Below are 13,221 nucleotides of genomic sequence, written 5' to 3'. Positions count from 1 at the left end.
CACTCAAACACATAAAATAAATCTTAAAAAATAAAAAAAAGTAATGTTGGTATTCCATTGGAAAGGTCTTAAATGTATAGATGTGCTGGGGAGAACAGATTTCTTTCTTTTTTTAAGATTTATTTATTTTATGTATATGAGTGCTCTCTGCGTGTACACCTACATGCCAGAAGAGGGCATCGGATCCCATTATAAATGGTTGTGAACCCACCATGTGGTTGCTGAGAATTGAACTCAAGACCTCTGAAAGAGCAGCCAGTGCTCTTAACCGCTGGGCCATCTCCCCAGCCCCCAAGAACAGATTTCTTAATAATTCATAATCTTCACGGTATGCTTTTTCATTCAGTGGTTCCTATTCAGCTTCTTAAAATTTTAAAGTTGTATTCACTTTACATAGTTCCTTACTGACGGGTATCTATCATTGCTATTATGAAATACTTATATCTCCTGTATGTTGTTTATTCCACGGCATTTCCTGGGTTTCATTTAAAACCATGTATGAGGAAGCTGAGTGGCTTTTCCCCTAAGAAGTCCGAGGTTCTTAACTTGACAAACGTTTGTATTCCCTGAGCCTCTCTCTCCCTTTCCAATCGCAGTAGTTGTGAAGTCAAGCTCTCACCAATGAGATGATACGCAGCCACCTATGTCAGAGATAAAAGACAGGCAGTGTTGGCCGGGGTAGCCGTGCTAGCTCCATTTGAATCTTGGCACGTGCTTTTTACAAAAAGAATTACCTTGCTGAGCTGCTTCCGCTCTGTGTTCCTTTGTGGACACTGAGATAACTCGGTATTTGTTTCTAACATAAGAACCTGGGGTAGCTAATTGCTAACAAGTCATCATCTTCCAGTACCTTTCTGGGAGTTGGGGCTTACGGTGAGACACCAAGGGGGTTAATAAAACTGTCCTCTGGGTGAGTCTACGATGGATTCCGGAGATGACAACTGAGGCCTGGGACTGAATGAATGCACTGTGTCCCTTGATAGATTCATGGTCTGGGAAGAAGGGCATCATGGGTGGAAGCAGTTACTAGGAGTGTGTACTTGAAGCCATATCTTCCCTAGTCCTTTCAGTACTCCCCTCTGCTTCCTGTCCTGTCCCTCTCACTACCATGACTCCCTCTCCCCCCATCAAGAGCTAACACACCTCTGAAATAGAAAGTAAATACTCCCCCCACCCCCTCAATTCATGTTGCTCTCTCAGAGGCTGTGTGCACAGAGATGAGACAGCCAGCTAATACTGGTCTGTGGTTCCTGACAGCTGATGCTGGGTAAAACAGAAAGGGCTGGTTTTACTGATCTTTGCCTGGTGGAATAGGTCATTTTTAATGTGGGAGAGTGAGAGGGCTTATTTGAAAGTTGGCGTATTAATGCCAGGATTAATGTTTTAAAAAAGCACCGAGACCTGAGACCTGCTCTGTCAAGAACCAGAAGGGGTTCATTCCTTCTTTTCTTAAAAATCTGGAAAAAAAAATTCTCTTAGGAGTGACCAAGCAAGGAGGATCATCTTTGGCTAATGAGGCTTGCAGCCCAAATGTGAGGAGAGACTGAAAAACGGGCGAAGAAAGAGGCTTTCGGCAGCAGCGTGTCTGAAGCTCCATGAAAATTGCACACTAAGGTGTGGGTTTTGTTTGGTTGTTTGGTTTTGATACTGGAAATTGAACGCAGTGTGCATGGGTGAGCACACTGTCACTGAGCCCTCCTTTTCTCTTTCTTAAAATCTTTTTGTTCTTGTTGAAGAAGTCATTAAATCACCCAGAGCAACCTTTAACTCAAGCCTGGGCGGGACTTGCATCCTGACTGTTGTCACCTTGCCCCTTCAGCCTCCTAAAGTGCCTGGGATTCACTCCAGGCCTGAGGCAGCAGGTCAAGCTAGCCAGGATCTTTTACAAACAAACAGACAAACAAATAACAGGAACAAAAACCCCTACAGCTCTCCCCTGAACGGGAATAAGAGAGTTTATTCTGGAGCCATTTTTGAGGGGCCATGGTCCAGGAACAATGAAGGTTTATGGTTTTACAGAACAAAGAAAGTCGTAAAGCAAATACATTGCTGATTACATGGGGGGTGTGGGGATGGAGGGAGGGAGGGAGGGGGAGAGAGAGAGAAAGAGAGAAAGAGAGAAAGAGAGAAAGAGAGAGAGAGAGAGACTGTCTTTCTCTTTCTGTCCCTGTTGCCTGCTATGAACTAGAATTGCTGGAAAGAAGCTATCAACAAAAACTGATTAAAACTGCACTGAGGTGGGGAGGTTGGAATGTTGCAGGTCCTGAGATGGATTTTTGCACTAGCTTTAACCTCCACAATAGCCAGGCATTCCTTGCCCACCTCTGTGTTAGATGGAACGAACCCCGCTGTGGCTGATAGATAAAAACCTTTTGTAACAAATTAACTAGGTAGAGGCCCTCCTCTCTCCTTCACATTAAAAATGATCTATTCCACCGGGCAAAGATAAGTAAAATCAGCTCCTTCTGTTGTAGTCAGCAGCAGCTGTCAGGAACTCCAGCCCTGTATTAGCTGGCTGCCTCATCTCTGTGCATACAGCGTCTGAGAGAACAACATAAATGGTCTAGGGAAGGTTTATGTCAATTTTAGGGCTTCAGCTTAGCATCATCTGAAATTGGGCTAGAACAGTCATTCACTCATTCATTCATTCATTCACCATTCATTCATTCACCATTCATTCATTCACCATTCATTCATTCACCATTCATTCACTCACCCACAGAATCACATAGCCCAGGCCAGCCACAAATTGGCTATGTAGCTGAGAAAGGCCTTGGGCTTCTCATCTCCTAGCACCTGGTTTTATGTGGTGCTGGGGATCGAACCTGAGTCTTTGCCCATGCGGCCTCTCCTGTTAGGCTAGAATTTTAAAGAGTTAAAAAGAAATAGTAGCATTTGACCTGAATGCCCACAGAATGGGTTTCTCTCTGGCAATGTTTAACACCTCAAAAAACGAAAATACACCCGCTCACTGGGATTGCTAGGGGAGGTCACAGCACTTCTTGACACTTCTTTGCAGACAAGATAACACTTTAATTTGGGCCTCTGAGTCTTTCTCACCCGGAAGGGAGGTGGGTTTTTGAAGAGCACTTCTGCTCTGTCTACTTCCTTGCTGAGCGTCAGCCTGACAATGTAGGAGCAGGATTTGAGACTATGTGCAAGCAGGACTCAAAAGTCCTTTCTTTAACGCTGCTTCAGACAGGAGGCACACGTGGCGGTATGAGGGGTACAGTTCAGTGGGAAGGTCTCTATCACCTGCTCTGGCCTTCAAGTTCAAAAGATCAGGCACAAATCTCTTCAGTCTAAGACTGGGTTTTCTTCAGCTAGTACCTCATTATGTCCCGGATGCAGAGTTTCCAACTCATCCTCACGGTTTTGTTTTCAGACTTGGAGGTTATTGTGGCCCAAGTCAAGTCCAGACACCCAACCCCAGCAAGGTAACTTTAACAGGTCAAGATAAAAGACAAAAGCAGAAGCTGAGTAGTGGTGGCACATGACTTAATCCCAGCACTCCGGAAGCAGAGGTAGGAGGGTCTCTGAGTTCAAGGCCAGCCTGGTCTTCAGAGACAGAGACAGAGAGAGAGAGAGAGAGAGAGAGAGAGAGAGAGAGAGAGAGAGAGAGTGTGTTCCACAACAGACAGGGCTATGGAGAGACTCAGTCTCAAAAACAAAACGAACAAAAAAAGTGGGAATCAGGAAAAGGCAATTTATTTAACATGACCACATTGGAAAGAGGAACAGAGATCCAGTGAACTCCTAAATCCTGAAGCCAAGAATGTACACACCTGAACGGTTTCAGCCAAGGTGTGATCATGGCCGCCCTTGGCTCATAGTAATCTGTCTGGGCTTCAGTCTCACCTTGTGAGGTGGTCAAGTTAGTTATTACAACTGTATGAGATCGCTTTCCAGGAGACATTTCCCCTGCTGGCCGGTGTCCTTCCCTTCACACAGCTATTTGTAAGGAGAATTCCCATTTCTTTGGGGCCCAACGTTTCACAGGTCTGATAATCTGATTGCTTCATTTCGGCCAGGCTGCTTGCGGCTTCTTGGGTCACAGGATTCTCAGACGAGATCATCCTATAGAGGTCTTGCTACTCTTACCAAGGGTCCAAACCAATATGACCAAAGATTTCTGTGTTGGTTTCCCCTTTTGGTCTTTCTTTTCTTTTTCTTCTCCTGGATTTAGTTACCTCAGTACTCAGACATCCAAACCATGCCTTCCTGTTTTCACTCCTCTTGACCCAAATCTTAGCATGTGAAGTAAGAAGGGAGGAAGCCAGCTGGAGCAGCTGTCAGCTCAGCAGAATCGATAGCTCAAGGATAGGGACCCTGTGGACACACTTTCAGCTTCTTAGAGCTTCCGGGCTGTTCTCTTAGACCCAGTATGGTATGGCCTATTTTCTCCTGATCTCCTGAACCACCCATCTCACCTCTCCTCCATCCCTCATCCTTATTGCCAGATCTGCCCACAGCTAATCCCTCTGTGACTGGACAACTGGACCCGATCCTCAGTCCTGACTCCCGAAAAACCTACCTATTCACCGTGAAAATGTCACAGGAGCCCACAAAGCCTTGGGTAATGGGGGACAAAGAGGTAAAAGATACACACCTTGAAGGGCTTGAGGAAGCCTCCTCAGGGAATAAGGAATCCTACCCTTGAAGGAATTAACAAATATTAAAAGAAGTCCAGAAGGGAGGGGAAAAATACAACTGGTAGCTGATGAAAGGACATCGTGGAGGTGGTGCGTGTGTCTGGGACACACATGGAGAAAAAAACAGAAGCCCTAGACAGACTTAGGTGACAAAATGGTTCTCAAAAGAGAGTTCACTGCTTCGTCCCTACCGTCTCTGCCACAGAATACTACCCACTGTCTCCTGACGTTCATTTACAATTCTCCACACGTGGTTTTGCAGAGAACTTGAATATTGTTCTATGTTACAAAGAGTCAGGGACAAGGAAGGAGGATGAGTCCTTGTAATTCAAACCATCAGTTTGCCGTGTAGATAGGGTATCTCACTTGTCTTACGGCATTGGTCTCCTTAGGAATTGTGCATTAGGACATTGTCAAATCACACACACACACACACACACACACACACACACACACACACTTTTAAGCTATAGGGCTATACATAGGTGTCCTGTGTACACACATACAGTAAAATATATTCTAAGATACATACATTAAAAATTTCAAGGGGCTGGGGATTTAGCTCAGTGGTAGAGCGCTTGCCTAGGAAGCACAAGGCCCTGGGTTCGGTCCCCAGCTCCGAAAAAAAAAAAATTCACAGTAAATCATTATCATTCATCGAAACCCACATAAACCACTTTTGCTTAAGTGTTATTGTTCCTGAAAGGGGAGTGATAGCAATGTTCTCTGCCCCAGACACACCCACCACCACCATGAGTTTGTACAGAAGAAAACCCTGAGGCTCGGAGAGGCAAGAGAACTCCCTGTAGCTCACAGAGAATGTCTCTGTAGTCTAATGACAATCCCTGGCACAGGAGTGATGCTGTCAGTGGAGACAAAGGCTTCCCTACCCAAATACCTCTTTTCTCTTTCCATACCTGGAAAAATGGCAACATGGGGTCCAAGTTTCTGCAGACCTGGGCTGTGCAGTGTGATGCTGACTTACATGGAGCTTGCTTCCACTTTGTAGTGAGGTGACTGCCGAGAGAGACTCGGTGGTGGGTAGGAGACTGTGGGGAACAGTCTTCTGTCAAGATCCTGTGGGAACTCCTAACAAGGCATTAATGAGGAAACCCTTGCATACATCAGGCTACAAAACTGCAAACAAACAACAGCAAAAAATCTCCCAGCTTCATATGGGAGGCATTTGCAGTATTAAAATATTTGCTAAATTAAAAAAAAAAGTGTCTGTTGGGAGGAGATCCACAGGAAATGTACAGCAGCTGACGTGTGCCATGGGGCCACGACCCAGGAATAATTGGTTGGCTTAGGTGGTACTGACGAGTATGCAAATTAGGGGAATTCAGTCCCTGATGTCTCGGTCCTGGGCCGCTTTGGAACTGCTTCATCTTCCAGACTGCACAAACATTTCTCTGCCCTCTCTACCTTCTTTCCTCATCCCTGGCTTTGTGTCCCAGCAAAATGAACTTTACTGTGTTCCAAGCGCATGCCCCGGGCTCTCCTACTCTCGGCTTTTGCCGAGATTCTGTGCTCCATCTGGCATGTCCTTCTGTTTCCTGCTTTGCCAAGTTTCTAAAGATTCCTGATTCTTATGGCCTTGTGCAATGTCCTTCGCTCTGTGAAACCTTTTCTGACTAGGCAGGACCGGTCAAAGGACCCTCTTTCTCTTTGCTTGAGTATTTCTCACGTGTCTTACAGACGTAGGCTTTTGCGTGCATGTGTGACATTGAGGACTGACCTGGGGCATCAAGAACGCCGGGCAAGCACTCTGCCACTGAGCGAGAATCCCTAGTCCGAGACATTCGCTTTCCGAGGGTTAAGTTCTCTTTTCACGATCCCGGTTGGTAACAGATGACTTTGTACGCAGTAGCAATTTGATCAGAAAGTGAATGAATGAATGAATGAGAGAACGAATGCTCACATCCTATACAAACAGCTGAACTGTGTGTAGTAAGAGGTCAAACAATAATTCAATATACTCATTTGTTAGACATAAATTAGGATCAAGGACCTATGCCAAATTGATGATTCAAGTCTTTCTTAGAATATTTGGTCTCCAACAAACACATACGAATAACAAAGAGAAGAGTAACTGTCTCCAAGGGAAAGCAATTAAGCCCACATTTTTTTAAAGAAGACCTTGATGAGTGGAACTGGGAAGGGTAATTGTGATAGAGCTTGAGAGGAATGCATTGGTAGGGTGCTTGGGACACCCCAAATTCGTGTTGAAAACTGTCAAGCTGAAGACGTAGCTCAGGTGACTGAGCCCTTTGCCTAGCACGCACAGGCCCTGGAGGTCAGTCGTCAGCACTGCAAAAAGCAGGCAAGGCGGTTCATACCTGCAAGGCCAGCGCTAGACAGGTAAAAGCAGAAACATCGGAAGTTCAAAATCATACTTGGGATATATGAGTCTTACTGGGATACCTGCCTCAAAAAAAAAAAAAAAAAAGAAAAAAGAAAAAAAGAAAAAAGTCCTGACCTTCCAGATGATTCTACAGGAAATTGGACAAAAGAGAGGTAATCTCCATTAGTGACTGTATAAGAAAATCCCCAGAGCGTGCTTAGGCAGACTCGTCCTACCATGTGGGGATCCATGCAGAAGACCGCAGGCTCTGACCTGCAGAGGCCTAAGCTGGACCGTGTTTTCAGACCAGTCTCAGGCTTCGGCCTCAGAACCGGGAGCAGTACATTTTTTGTAGTCGGCAAGTTTCTTGGCGTCTAGCACTGCACTTTAGTAGTACAGAGGTCAAAAGGAGCTGGAGTCACTAAAGACAGCTTTGCGACACTGTGGTGAGTATATGAGCTAGTGTTATCCAGAACCCACGTCTGCTCTCTAGGACTCTTGGCAGTAAGTGCATTTAAGAGACCATCACTCAGCCTGCGAACATCTATTGAGAAAGGACCTTGAGCTAAAGGCTGGAATCATGAAAGTCAAAGTAGCTTTGAGGGGCTTGCAGCCTCGTGGGGAACTTGTGACGGCATTAGTTTGGGGCCTTCTGGAGTGAGACGAGGTATCTAATACCTCTTGGTGGTAGGGAAGTCTCAGGAAGGTCACAGGTTTGCCTACGAGCTGATGAGGAGGTGACATGGGAGGATCTGAAGTAGCTACTTGACACTGTAGATGGGGTGGGAGGGGAGTATACTGACTGTGCTGGAGTCTGAACGCACCATTCCTCATGCATAGTTCTGACATGTCACTCAACCCCAGCCTTCTCTGTTTTAAAACGAGATAATGTTATTACCCAGTTAATAGATTCTTATGAAGAGTAATGGAGAAACCCCCCAAGGCTAGGTAGGCCCTACCCTATTCTACCTACAGACTCTGCGTTTCACGTACAGTGCTGTACCTCCTGCATGGCTTGTCCTTTAACCTGGCTGGCTATGAGGGAAGAGCTGGCTGGCCAAGCAGATGCACTTTTCCCCACAGAGTTTCAAAGTTGCGCTAAGTAATTCTGCAGGCTGCTAATCACACATTTCCCAATTGGCATTTACATAAGATAATACCCTACAGATATACTCAGTACCGTGAGCCTAAATAAACAGACATTGCTGAGCATGTTATTAGACGGAGAGGAGAAAAAAGCATGGGAATCGATATCCAATGGTGGGAGACTTCAAATCTCACAAGCTGCTTCTGTGTCTGCAGGCTAAGGGAGCATTCAGAGATTGTGGGCTCTGACTATTGAAGAATGCATGATTTTTTTTTTTACATATTTTCTTTCGTGGAGCTGGATGACCTTTTGTTGAAAAGACATTCTCTGGCTGTTTGTTATAGCATTGACTGTGGGTTAAGTGAGCAGTGAACTTCAAAACTAAAGAACACACACACAGAAATAGACAGATAGACACACAGAGACAGACAGACACACAGAGAGAGAGAGAGAGAGGGAGAGACAGAGACAGACAGACAGACAGATAGACACACACAGAGAGAGACAGAGACAGAGACAGACAGACACACAAAGAGAGACAGATACACAGACAGACAGACAGACACACGGAGGGGGTGGTGGGGAGAGAGGGAGAAAGCTTTTATTTCTGTCCTCACCCAAAATTGCTTTGTTATTGACCTTTTGATAAGATCTGAGCATAAACAGATGGGCGGGAAGCACTTAGAGATTACTGAAGTTGTTTCTCGAGGGGGTAGGATTTTTAGTCAATCATTGGTTCCTACTGCAAAAAAAAAAAAATTATGCCGTTGCTGAGATGAAAGAACAAAAATATTGGTCAAATTGGAAAAGGGGAGAGAAGCCAGGTGGTGGTGGCCCGGGACTTCAACTGATGCAGAGGCAGGGACAGAGGCAGAGGAGGCAGAGGAGGCAGAGGAGGCAGAGGAGGCAGAGGAGGCAGAGTCAGAGTCAGAGTCAGAGGCAGAGGCAGAGGCAGAGGCAGAGGCAGAGAGGCAGAGGAGGCAGAGGCAGAGGAGGCAGAGGCAGAGGCAGAGGCAGAGGCAGAGGCAGAGGCAGAGGCAGAGGCGGAGGCGGAGGCAGAGGCAGAGGCAGAGGCAGAGGCAGAGGCAGAGGCAGAGGCAGAGGCAGAGGCAGAGGCAGAGGCAGAGGAGGCAGAGGCAGAGGCAGAGGCAGAGGCAGAGGCAGAGGAGGCAGAGGCAGAGGCGGCAGAGGCAGAGGCGGCAGAGGCAGAGGCAGAGGCAGAGGCAGAGGCAGAGGCAGAGGCAGAGGCAGAGGCAGAGGCAGAGGAGGCAGAGGCAGAGGCAGAGGCAGAGGAGGCAGAGGCAGAGGCAGAGGCAGAGGCAGAGGCAGAGGAGGCAGAGGCAGAGGCAGAGGCAGAGGAGGCAGAGGCAGAGGCAGAGGCAGAGGAGGCAGAGGCAGAGGCAGAGGCAGAGGAGGCAGAGGCAGAGGCAGAGGCAGAGGAGGCAGAGGCAGAGGCAGAGGAGGCAGAGGCAGAGGCAGAGGCAGAGGAGGCAGAGGCAGAGGCAGAGGAGGCAGAGGCAGAGGCAGAGGCAGAGGAGGCAGAGGCAGAGGCAGAGGCAGAGGAGGCAGAGGCAGAGGCAGAGGAGGCAGAGGCAGAGGCAGAGGCAGGCAGATCTTTGAATTTGAGGCCAGCTTGATATACAACTTCTAGGACAGCTAGGGACCTTGTCTCAAAATAAAATAAAATAAAATAAAATAAAATAAAATAAGGAGAGAAAACTGAATTTTTAAAGAATGCAGGAAGGAGACAGATGGCAAAGCTGGCAGGAAATAGAAAAAGACTGAGCCTCAGGGTGGCTGAGCTACTGGGATCCTGAAAAGTAGGATCTTCAAAGTTTCTGTTTCCTTAGAAAACCATTATGAGAGAGACGTGTGTGTGTGTGTGTGTGTGTGTGTGTGTGTGTGTGTGTGTGTTATATACATAATTTTATATGTATGAGTGTTCTAGCTGTGTATATGTCTGTACACCACGTCCATACCCGATGCTCTCACACTCAGAGACCAGAACTGCTAGTCAGACCCCTGAGAACCAGAGTTACAGAAGGTTGTGAGCTGTCCCTGGGTGCTAGGGATTGAACCTGGGTCCTTGGGAAGAACAACCAGTTCCCTTTCATGTCTGAGCCATCTCTTCAGCCTGAGAGCTTTCCTAGTAAATTAATTTGCTATGTCTTGTTGCTTACACAACCTGTACCAAGCAACGAAGTGTGGAGTTTTCTCTAACGACTTTAGAGCAAACAAATTCTATCTCCCTTGATAGGTGGCAGCTAGGTCACTTGTATTGTCTCTAAATTCTTTCACCTACACTGACATGGTGTGAGGCAAGACTCTACCTCAGCAGAGATCTCCTTTGTGGTCAACAGGGACTGCAGGAGGCAGTGAGCCCACCCACCACTCCTTAGAGGAGCCCCAATCTTTGGTACAGGGGATGTTCAATGATAGTTTTGCCGTGGTTCATCTGTATTCCCTGACAGACTGTAGCTATATCTTATCTTCTTTAAATACAAAAAGCTCTTTCCCTGGGAGAGCACCCAGAGATCAATGTGCTCATTAACTTTATAAGCTATAAGTAGCTTACTTTTGATGATACCTACACATTCCTATTGGTTCTTATTTTGCCTCCCTCATGGGTTGTGTGTCCCTGGAAGGCTGGAAGTGCTCTCCTTGGGGGCTGCCTGACATTCTAGCTCCTGAGATGGGCGTCTCTGAAAACAGCACAGAGGCAGAGCATCCATCCTCTTCTTCCCCTGACCCTAACCTGCCTGGCTAATGCAACCCTCTTCTGCCATGTGTCAGGGCAGAGGTTCCCGTTTTCTTTATTAAAAGCTGATGCCCCACTTTTAACTGCGTTCTTAGTTTCATTCAATAAATGAATTTGTCTGTGTGTGTATGCCTGTGAGTGTGTGTGCACGCATGTGTGTGCATGTGTGTGCAAGCGTGTGTGTGCATGTGTGCAAGTGTGTGTGCATGTGTGCATGTGTGCAAGTGTGTGCATGTGTGTGCAAGTGTCTGCACGTGTGTATGTGTGTGTCATGTGTGTGCAAGCGTGTGTGCAAGCGTGTGCATGTGTGCAAGTGTGTGCATGTGTGTGCAAGTGTCTGCACGTGTGTATGTGTGTGCATGTGTGTGCAAGCGTGTGTGCAAGTGTGTGCATGTGTGCATGTGTGTGCATGTGTGTGCAAGTGTCTGCATGTGTGTATGTGTGTGTGCATGTGTGTGTGCGTGTGTGTGTGTGTGTGTGTGTGTGTGTGTGTGTGCTCTAGGAGGCTAAGGGTGTGGGATTCCCCTGGAGCTGGAGTTGCAGTCAGTTGTGACTGTCCAACATAGTTGCTGGGAGGCAAACTTGGGTCCTTGCTCCACCCTTGTAGCCATTGCGTCTTCTCCCCAGTCCCTCACTGCTTTGGTGTTTCTTCTGCCTTATTTCTCTTCTCCCATCAGTACACACACGCACACGCACAAATACAAGCTTGAGTTTCTATAATCTGAAACGTCCCCTGGACTCCTGGACCCAAGTCTCACCTCCCAGGCCCTCCTCTTCCCTTCCAAACCAAGCTTCCATTTCACTGCAACTTGAACTTCGCCTAAATCACTTATTTCTTTACCTATAACCAGGTCCTTATTTATCCCTGTATAACTTATTTATGACAGAGTGAAATCTCTCTAGTTGACTATTTTCTGCCCATGAAGTCACTGGTTCTCGGTCTGGGTGTGGTGACACATGGCTTTAATCCCAGCACTTGGGAGGGAGAGTCTGTGAGTTTGAGGCCAGCCTGGTCTACAGAATGAGTTCTAGGACAGTTAAGGCTGCACAGAGAAACCCTGTCTCAAAACAACAGAACAAAACAAGACTTACTGGTTCTCATTAAAGCTTCAGATATTGCATTAAAAAAAATCAACCAAGGGACAACCCACACAGAGCCCCCAGTTCCCTTGCTTTTAGCTGCTTGGGTTTCAGACAACAGAGGCCTCAGACCTAAGCAGAGCACTTGTCCTCGGTGCTACACGCAAAGCCGCTGCCCTCAGGGCTAGCAGTTGCCTACATTGGTGTTTAGGACCTTGGAGGTAGCACAGTCTGGCTGAGAGCACCAACTATTTTCTTGATTGCATTTGAGTTTCTTTGACCTCAGAGACCCCAAACTCCAACCTGAGATCACACTCATGATGACAGCTTTGAGTCTGTGCAAGTGTCTGAGCACACATACTATAAAGAGCCCTTAAATTCCCCACCCAGTGCAAACCGATCAATCACTTTCCCCCACGCCCGCCCATCTCTCCCAGTGTCTCAGACGGCTCTGTTTCTTTACTCCGCACCTCTCCTGCATCACATCTCTGGGAAGGCAGATGCTTGCACGCTGACTTTTCCACTTGTTCACGTTGTTTGCCTCATAAATGTTCTTTCTTGTGAAATCCACCCTTTCAGTGGTCGGCGGGCCACGCGGTGGGTGAAACGGGCCTGAGGTGGTAACAAAGGAAAAAAAAATAATTGGTTACCCCAGAATTCAGAATCAACCATTGTGGGGTCCGAGGATTAGAATTTTCTCTAATTCCATGCCAGAAGCCAGAATATTGTAGCTATACATATATGTATTTCATGGTTTGTGTATCAAAAAAGGGAAAAAACAATTTTTTTTTTAAAACCAAGGATTCCCCCTTTGTTTTGTAAGCATTTTAAACCTCGGTTATAGATGGCTGGATTTTCCTGTCTGCCTCAGCACACAGCCTTGTTACAGTAAAGACTTTACTGTAGTAAGGACCCTAAAGAAAATGTAGGGTTATGGAGGATGGATATTTTCTCTCTTTTCCAAGGAAACGGGGCATTTGAGACTGCCTGATGACATGGCAGTTTAGGCTCCATCATCGAGGAACTTACAGAGCATCTCTCATCAGCCTCTCAGTCCTCACAAATCAAGCTGTGATTCACAGCAATTACCTCCCTGTACGGACGTGGACACAACAGGAGCGTGTGGAAGTAGGAGAGTGGCCCGGGCCATGAAACTAACTGATTATCTGTACAAATGGACTAATGCGGCCACCCCAGCGTTCCCGGGGCTCAGGAAAACTGTCAAGGGCTTTATTCCATTTGACTTTGCTGGATAACCCTGGGGTTGAGAGGAAAGATGTGAGGGAAACTGTTCTTGGTC

General features: G+C 46.8%; 1 long non-coding RNA gene across 1 annotated transcript in view; it reads left to right on the top strand.

Moving 5' to 3' along the window:
• The window catches only part of LOC108351686 (uncharacterized), a 41,128-nt gene that overhangs the window by 12,645 nt on the left and 15,262 nt on the right, over positions 1-13,221 (top strand). The window lies entirely within an intron of this gene.

The sequence above is a fragment of the Rattus norvegicus genome, chromosome 8 (assembly GCF_036323735.1).
Source record: "Rattus norvegicus strain BN/NHsdMcwi chromosome 8, GRCr8, whole genome shotgun sequence".
Classification (NCBI taxonomy): domain Eukaryota; kingdom Metazoa; phylum Chordata; class Mammalia; order Rodentia; family Muridae; genus Rattus; species Rattus norvegicus.
This window is presented reverse-complemented; position numbering and strand designations above follow the sequence as displayed.